This window comes from Mixophyes fleayi, chromosome 6, assembly GCF_038048845.1.
Source record: "Mixophyes fleayi isolate aMixFle1 chromosome 6, aMixFle1.hap1, whole genome shotgun sequence".
NCBI lineage: Eukaryota > Metazoa > Chordata > Amphibia > Anura > Limnodynastidae > Mixophyes > Mixophyes fleayi.
In genome coordinates, this window is record NC_134407.1 from 122116518 (window position 1) to 122126240 (window position 9723).

The 9723-nt window shown below is 43.2% G+C and overlaps 1 long non-coding RNA gene across 1 annotated transcript; it reads left to right on the top strand.

Annotated features, from left to right (window-relative positions):
* The first annotated feature begins 2750 nt into the window (after window positions 1-2750).
* LOC142160373 (uncharacterized) lies at window positions 2751-5918 on the top strand. Its single transcript, XR_012693188.1, has 2 exons — window positions 2751-3711; window positions 5730-5918. It is a non-coding gene; the product is annotated as an uncharacterized LOC142160373 (long non-coding RNA).
* Window positions 5919-9723: the final 3805 nt, after the last annotated feature.

A 9723-nucleotide genomic window follows, 5' to 3' on the forward strand; every position in this document is an offset into this window, starting at 1 on the left:
GAGGGGCCACATGGGGCTAGTGTGGTGGCTGGTCTCCTCCCTCCTCTGTGTGGCCTGCTGTGTGTCACATGGGACATGCACTACATCACAAGTGCCGTCCCATGTGTGAAGGGGATGAATACTCCACAGCAGAGCCGTAACTAGGCAGGTGCGGGCGGTGCCGTTGCCCAGGGCGCAAGCCCAAGGGGGCGCAGTAGCCGCCCGCTACTTGCCTCTGTGCCTGGCTCTGTGACTGCAGGCTGCCGGGGAACCCATGCTCTCTATAAGGCTGGACTTCGGAGACTCCGCACACTAAGTATGTGAGCCTCTCTCTGCTATCCTCTACCTGGGACAGTCTCTCTTCCCTCAGACTCACACTATATCTGTGTGTGACAGCTTCGGCATTCACGGCGTTTGGAGGGGCGGAGCTTTCCGAAAAGTGGGCGGAGCTATGTCCAAACGTATATTTTCTGTCTTTTAAACAAATCCCTGAGTGTGACAGCTTCTGTATCCTCCCATTTCCTGCTCTGCTTGTGAGATCGTCTTTCCCCTTTCCCTCTGTGTGTCAGTCAGCCTCTGTCCCTCCCCTTCCCTCCCCTTTGTGTGTGAAAGTTTCTGTCTGCCCTCCCCTCTTCACTCCTATGCAAGTGAAATCTCCTCCTCTCCCCCCTGCATCAGTATGGCTGACATTGGTTCAGTGTGGGAACAGGGCTGTTATTGGTGTAGTGTTGGTAGAGGGGGTGACAATAGTTTAGTGTGGGTAGGGGGGTGACATTGGTGTAGTGTGGGTAGGGGGGGTGGAATTGGTGCAGTGTGGGTAGGGGGGGTGAAGTGTGGGGCCAGTGCTGGCATTGGTGTAGTATGAGGATAGGGCTGGCATTGGTGTAGAGGGGTAGCATTGGTGTATTGTGGGGACAAGACTGGCATTGGGGCAGGGTGGGGACATGGGTTGTACTGGTACAAGGTGACGTTGGTATAGCCAGTTGCTGTAATGTGGAGAGTTGGCAAGGTTTTGTTGATTTCAGTACTGTGGAGCAGAGCCATAACTAGGACAGTGCGGGCGGTGCTAAGTGGGTGCAGCTGCTGCCTGCTACTTGCCTCTTTGCCCTGGGTCTGTGACCACAGACTATAGATTATCAATGCTAGGCGCCCGGCGGCCCAGTGCTTCCAAAATGGTGCCCACTACCCAGCTCCTGATTTCACAACGTTGCTAGTGGATTTAGAGGAGTCGTGAAGAGCAAGGAGCTACAGCACAGGGGTGGCTGGACCGGGAAGGTAGAAAAGAACTGTCTTCAGACAGCAGTATACAGAAGAAGGATAATGACGAAGAATACAGCAGTATAGAAGAGAAGATGAAAAGGTAAATATGAAGTAATAAATTGTCCACAGTCACATATGCAAAATCTGGAAAACAAATGAAAGTCACTTTAATAATGCAGTCTGTGCTTTTTCCCCCACATTTTATATTCCCGGCAAACCAAATCATTTAATATCCTACACCGTGCTAGCATCTCTCCATAGAAACATAGAATTTGACGGCAGATAAGAACCACCTTTTTTAACCTATGGTAACCTCAAACCTATTTAATTCTTGTTTCTTTTTAAGAATATCCTTATGTCTATCCCAAGCATGTAGAAATTGCTATACTGTATTAGCCTCTACCACCTCTGATGGGAGGCTATTCCATTTATCCACTACCCTTTCTGTGATGTAAATTTTCCTCACATCTCCTCTGAACCTACTTCCCTCCAGTCTCAGTACATGTCCTTGTGTTCTAATACTTCTCTTCCTTTGAAGAATGTTTCCCTCTTGTACCTTGTTCAAACCCTTGATATATTTGAACGTTTCTATCATGTCCCCCTTTCTCTTCTCTGCTCCAAACTATACATATTAAGATCTTTGAGTCTTTCCGGTAAGTTTTGTACTGTAGGCCATGCACCATTTTAGTTGCCCATCGTTGCACAGTCTCTAATGTATTTATATCCTTCTGGAGATATGGCCTCCAGAACTGAACACAGTATTCTAGATGAGGCTATACCAATGACCTATACAGTGGCATTATTACTTCTTTCTGCTACTGTTTCCTCTCCCTGTACTACCAAGCATCTATCCGCCTTTGCAATTTATAGATTTCAACATTTAAAAAGAATACAAGGAGTTATTTTATTTATTTCTGTCAGGACATCTTTAAAATCAGAGAGCACACATCTTCACATGGCCAAGACACTGGAATGAGAACATAGTCACCAGCTTAGGAGGAGTCTGTTAACTATTATTTTAATATGCAGAAAAATCTATAGCTGATATCGCCATCAAATCAGTTGTCTCTCCAAATATACCAACACCTTTCACTCTGCCAAGAGTGTTGTTTGTACATTTTGCTTGGGATTGTGAGAGTAATATATATATATATGAAAAGGCTACAATGTCTGGGATTGCTATATTATTTTTATTTTTGTTTTAAGCCATTTTTTTTGGAACGCCTCTCTAGAACGGCTTACCGCTGTGCCCCAGACCAGTAGCAGGTGCAACGACTAGAGACGGAGAAACACGCCACCTGATCACTCTCAGGGCACAGTGGGTGGACAGTCTTTTCATTTGCAACACATCACTGAGAGAGGTACCATAAGTTATATCCTCATATATATCACATAATTACACTGGGAGAGGGATTATTAGTTTTTGTGTATGTATGTATATATATATATATATATATATATATATATATATATACATATATATATAATATATTGTAGTGTGTACGGGTTTTCTTATAGATACAAGTTTTTTTACCTTTGTTGGGCTTCTTTACAACTTTCAAGAATATCAGTTACAGACATAGAAGGAAAAATGCTAGACACAACCCCTACATTAGGGTGGCCACACCCACTCGACAAACGTTACTCCTATTAAGATGGGGGGCACCAATGCCCTGTCTCGCCCAGGGCACTGAAATGTCTAGTTACGGCACTGCTCCACAGCTCCTACAAGGAAAAAGGTAAGTTGGGGGAGGGGTGGGGTAGTATATTAAGTGTGTGTGTGTCCCCACTACGTCCTGGTATTGTGCGTGTGTGTCCCCACTGCGTCCTGTTATTGTGCGTGTGTGTCCCCACTGTGTCCTGGTATTGTGCGTGTGTGTCCACTGCGTCCTGCTATTGTGCGTGTGTATCCCCACTGCGTCCTAGTATTGTGTGTGTGTGTGTCCACTGCGTCCGTGTATTATGTGTGTGTGTCCCCACTGCGTCCGTGTATTATGTGTGTGTGTGTCCCCACTGCATCCGTGTATTATGTGTGTGTGTGTCCCCACTGCGTCCGTGTATTATGCGTGTGTGAGGGGCCACTGCGTGCGTGTATTATGTGTGTGTGAGGGGCCACTGTGTGTGTGTGTGTGTGAGGGGCCACTGTGTGTGTGTGAGGGGCCACTGTGTGTGTGAAGGGGGGGGGAGCCCAAACCGATATCTTGCCTAGGGCCCCATGAGGTTTAAATCCGGCTCTGAGCATGGCGAATACAGAGTTACCGGGGATCTCCAGACCATTAGAAGTTTGGGTTGAAATAGACCTTAATGAAGATGATGGGTACAATGGTGGCAAGTGTGATGAGATGGAGGGACGGGATGAAGGAAGTAGCAGGAGACAGATCACCTGGCAGAGGCTGTGGGACATCATAAGATCGGCAGTAAGAAGCCTGGTGCGATTAATCGTCAGCTGTGTCCGCTCCGGCACAGATACAGGTACAGTAATCAAAGTCCATTGTAACATCTACCGTACAGTAACTTTAACTAAATAATTAATATGATGATGTTTACTGGAAGTGGTGGGAGCTACTAAATGTAATTGTACTCCTATAGTAGTGTTAGACTATAATAGTCATACTAATAGCTAATGTTTTATTACATACCACCCATTATTTGGGTAGGCGGCGTTGGGACAGGGGGCGTGGCTATGACATGATGGGGGCACGGCAACATCACTAGCGCTTTTAAAGTTGTGACCACGCCCCCCATCGCTACATGGCCACGCCCCCATCATGTCATGGCCATGTCGGTACTGCATGCAGTAGAAACAGATCAGTATCTGATAATGCGTTAAACGTCTTTACAAAGTTGTGATGTGGGAACAAAACTTTACCATCTATAAAATATTAGTAATTGAATTATATTAATGCAGCAGAAGTGTGTTACGTATGGGATTCTAATTCAGTCCTTATTGCAAAAAGAGTATTAACGACTATTTACTGTTCAGGTACAATGGTGATATTTATGAACACTGGTGCACAAGTCACTGGGCAGAACAACTACAGCAATCAATCAGAGATCTGCTCTCATTTTCCCACCTGTACTAGATAAATGACATCTAGAATGTTACTTGTTGCTATGGTTACAGTATGATTCTTTTGTGCAGTTCCCTCTTCTCTGGTTATCATAGATGAGGTGGGGGGGGATTCATGTGTGGGTACAGTGACCACACAATCTAGCACAGTGTTGGCTAACCTCTGACACTCCAGGTGTTGTGAAACTACAAGTCCCAGCATACCCTTCCAGCAATAAGCTGCTATATATTGGCAAAGCATGCTGGGAGTTGTAGTTTCACAACACCTGGATTGTCACAGGTTAGCCAACACTGATCTAGCAGGAACACCCACATCTGGAAAAAGGACCGGGTGATGTATTTACTAAACTGCGGGTTTGAAACAGTGAGGAGATGTTGCCTATAGCAACCAACTAGATTCTAGTTGTCATTTTGTAGAATCTAAATAAATGATAACTAGAATCTGATTGGTTGCTATAGGCAACATCTCCACTTTCTCAAACCCGCAGATTAGTAAATATACACCCGGGTCAGCAAGAACCAGGGGAGTCCTGCATGGGCTGTCACGCTTCCCTTCTGACTGGGTTTACTCATGAAATTCCTTACGAAATAGAATTTCTAGTTTTGGATGGAATTATACATAACATCCCTGGCTGCTAAGGCCTAGTGGGACTTGCACTAAAAATATAGCCCAAAACTGCCAGGACGAGCCCCAAGAGAACGCGACAAGGTAAAATTATTTGTGTAACTTTAGAATTAAACAACAATAATAGTGACAATAATCACTGCAAACCCTGATTGGTGGGTTATCTTTTAGTGCTGCAGTGTCATTAGGTCACATGTACACACACGCCGCAGCGTCACAAAGAGCGCACATATGCGCCCTCTAGGCAAAGAGCAGTGACAATGTGAGGGTAGGGAATCTCCCTAATCTGGACAAAGAAAAAGATTTTTTCCAATCTCCCTGTATGTGCAGGTTACCCAGAGTGGCGACATTACAGAGGGTACTCCTTTCAAACAAGGATGCTCAGTATGTCATTACTGCTTGCTGGTCTAATTAGTGTGCCCCTCTTTATTCGCTCTCCCACGTTGCTTACAATAAAGAGGCCCCCAGCCTGCAGCTATTCATAAAGGTATGACCATCCCTTCGTTTGCCTAACTTTAAAGTAAGGGGGGAGAGGAAGTCCGCTCAAGAGATAAGACTCGTCCTTGGGCAAATATTGTAATACTGCATTGCCACAAAGTGTGTGTGGGGGAGGGGGGGGGTGGGGATTACGCAACTTAAATATAAATAGTGGTCCAAAAAATGTGCTAAGAAGCACAAAGTAAAGTTGATAAATGCAGCACTCCCGTCCACAAACAGTTCTAAAGTAAATTTTAATATTTATTCTAATTAAAAATTCTACATCTCATAATCTGTTTCCTTGATTTTGCTATACAGGTCCATTGACAGCCGAAATTGCTTAAAAATTAAGAAAGGCAAGAAAAGAAATGAAAAGGACTAAAATGGTGAACGAACCCTTCAGTAGAGTCGGATATGATAATGTCTGGTATTGTGATAAAGATTGTAACTTAGTCACAAATTATCCACTATTGATATTGTTACAATAAATAATTTATTCTTATCGAATCTGAAATGATTGTCTTATTTTTCTATGTATATTTGGACCTATTAATTGTGTTTATCATTCAGTTACACACACATATAATACCCAGACATTTCTTGAGAGTGTCTTGTATTCTAGAGATATAACACAGTGGTATGATACAGCCAAGATTAAAAGGTTGTTATACGCTTGGGGCCTTTATGTAGCTGAAAAATTATATATAAACTTGGGTGTTGATCTACCTCTATTATCTCGTTATAGTACAGGGGAATATATATATATATATATATATATATATATATATATATATAAAAATACAATTAAACTAAGCCTTAAAACATCAATAACTTGTAAGCAATAGGTTAATTTTTGCAACTAGAGAAGGAATATATAGCAGAAAAGGAGTGTTGACCCAAGGTAAAAACCCATGAAACCTCGGAGGCCACCACTAATCAGGCCTTGATCCTAGGAGAAAATAGGAAAAATCCCTTCATGTCCCGCTAAAAACGATGGGCCTTGGGTCACTGCCATAGGGTGTAAAATGTAGAAAGAAAATGTAACAAGTACCTTATTTATCTTGCCTGATGTACCTCTTGTATGTGTTAGATTTCCAATACCCTAGTGATTGTATTCCGGAAGCTATAGGTCCGCCAACGGCCACAGCAGTAGTTTCCCCAATCCTAAACGAATGGCTGCCATATAGTGCCGGGTTCAAGCCTCTGTGTACAAGGGTTCGTTTCAAAAAGGTGTTAAATTGGAACCTGGTGAGGGGAAAGCCATCCTTGTGAATCAACCATATGGAATTTTGGGGGCACAAATTGGCGAGTCTAAGGCACAATGCTACTGGGAAAAAGTTTTGATCTGTTTGGGCTTTCAATACTAGCCAGTGCCCATTTGATCAGTTTTGGAACTAGTTATTTTACATTTTACCATAGAGCGTAGACATATGGGGGTAAATGTATCAAGCTGAGAGTTTTTCGGCAGGTTTGAAAAACCAATCAGATTCTAGCTATCATTTATTTAGTACATTCTACAAAATGACAGCTAGAATCTGATTGCTTGCTATAGACAACATCTCCACTTTTTAAACCCGCCGTAAAACTCTCAGCTTTATACATTTACCCCATGGTGTGTTTGGTTAACAGTGCTGTACCTATAGATTTTAAGAATTGTGCTACCATTTCACTGACTCTAAGAGCCCCGTGATAACCATTGAAAAAGCAACACTAAACAGCTAAGCTTCGTATGTATCTCTGGTAGTGTCCGTCAGGGCTAAAATCAGTGGGGATAGTATGGTGTGTTCAATTGGTCTACGACTGTCGGCTAAAGTGGAGTGAAGTTTTGCCCAACATTTGAGGGCTTTGTTTATGATGAAAGCAATGTGGGGTCTGGGTAACCTTGCAGTTTGGCCATGAAAGAGATTCCTGACAGGGTGGAGGCCACTGTAGCTTTTGAGATTCCTTCTTTATTATGTTCCCACATGAACTCGATCATACCATCAGATGGGTCAGAGGTGTTGGAGGGGTGTCCAGCCTGGAAAAGTACCCATCGTTGCCATGCCGAATGGTATGTGTTTCTAGTAGTTGGGGACAGGGATGTTTCCGCAAGGACCCTTATGCATGCTCTACCATTTGCCAAACATAAGGGGGACACGTCAAACCTTCAAACTGCGCATGCGGAGCCAGGGATCTTAAGTTGTTGCCAGTTGAATCATGATGGCGCATCCGCCAGTCTGTTGTCCACGCTGGGAACCTGGCGGGCACGAAAATTGATATCGTAATCAAGGCAACGAAGAATCAGGACTCTGAGTAAAATCACTGAAGGGTGGGACGATGCGCTCTGATGGTTGATTGCCTGAACCACGCCAAGATTATCGTACCACAAAACCACATTCCCACTGCGGAGGTGGGGGCCCCAAAGTTCCATGGCGACTATAATTGGGAAAAGTTCTAGGGTTAAAAGATTGCGCAGCTGTCTATTAATTTGCCACGACTGTGGACAAGGCAAAGCACACCATTCCCCTTGAAAGAAAGCACCAAAATCATTTGCCCCTGATGCATCTGTGAGCAGATCCAAAGCTATGTTGAATATTTGTGGGGCGGGCCAGATCCTGCTACCATAAAAAGATTTTCAAAAACATAACCACGCTCTCAAATCTCCCCTAAACTCCTCGCCCTGTCGAACATGTGCATGTAGGTGTAAAAAACAGGCTGTGGTCATTTGGAGCTTCCTACAACAAACTCTGCCCAACGGTATCGCTCTGCACGAGCAGTTAAGGGAGCCTGGTAGAGATTTTATGCGTCGCAAGTTACTGGAAGGAGAGGATAGTATTGGTCCAATTACAGGATATTAAAGCAATACTTCAAGCAGAACTCTGGCTTGCTGTGGCGAAATTTAAACATGAAGATGTCAATATTCAACTGATTATAACATGTAAGAATAATAACCACACTGTGAAGATCCTGGAGCATGGGCATAACTCTGCTAAATCATCTCTGCCTACTCAACCATCAGATTTTCAAGTCACAATCTCCCTCACCACAAGCAAATTTGACTCCTGAGCTAGGCACCACAGCAAAGTAACTGGTGGATGGCTTTGGCAGATAGTGCTGCTCTCTCCAACCCGACCTTACACCTTGGACTTCTATTGCTATGTTAAGGTCTGTTGCTGTTAGCTGCTTGTCAAAAAACAAAGAAACCCAAACCATTACAATCAAAGAATGCTGTATAAAACATGTGGTTAATAAATATTACTTTTATCGTAATTACGATAACAGTATTGTGTGCGTAGTCTTTCAACATTTTTCTTCTAGGTGCAGCCCACCTTCGTCTGTCTACAGGTCGAAATGTCTACTCATTCCGCTGTCCATCTAATAACCACTTATTACTACTGTGTCAATCTGTTGGAAAAACTCAAAAATGTCATTCAGCATTCAGTGTCCGCATAGATAATTTATGCACACTGTTATGCGGCTATGGTTCATAAAAGAGATGCTCACTGACCCCCGTGTTTTGATTTTGGATCTGGATTACCTTCGTGTTTTGGTTTTGGTTTTGCCAAAACTGCCCTTGCGTGTTTTGGTTTTGCTTGGTTTTGTTTTGCTATTTTTTACAAAATTCCATTTTTTAGGGGTAAAACAACATAATTTAGGTATTATTTTGTAACTACATTATTATTAACCTCACTAACATTAATTTTCAGTCATTTCCATTCAATTTTGACCATCTCACAGGTCACAATATGCTTTTCATACACTTTCAACCAAATACTGCAGCAATCTGGCTGGATGGTAAGCGACAGAGCAATGACTCAAACACACGGCAACTCCTACCACATCTATGGTACCGCAAACATTGCAACAATCGTTCCACCTGTTTCTTGGATAAGTGAGGTAATTCTACAGCTAATATACGACCATGAGTGCTTCAACTGTTTCTTGGAGAAGTGAGGTAATTCTACAGCTAATAAACATCAACGAGCGCTGACCCCCCGGGGATGGGTGTTTTTATCAGACACACACCAATCCAGGGTGCCAGACAACGCACTAAAAAGAGCTATTGAAATCCAAAGTAAAAAGCCAGTTGGGTGTTTATTACACCCTACACTTATAGTGAAAGTTACAAAAAAAGCAGCCTGCAAAGACTGTACGATAAAACAAAATGCCCAAAGCACCTTTTCTCTTTGGGTGTATTATACACCCTACACTTATTAGTGCAAATTATGAAAAATACAGTTTAATCCCTGCCAGGCCCTCCTTAAACAAGCTATCAATGGCCTAAAGGCATGTTAGACCAACAGTGATGTGAAGTGAATTCTACACTGTCAAG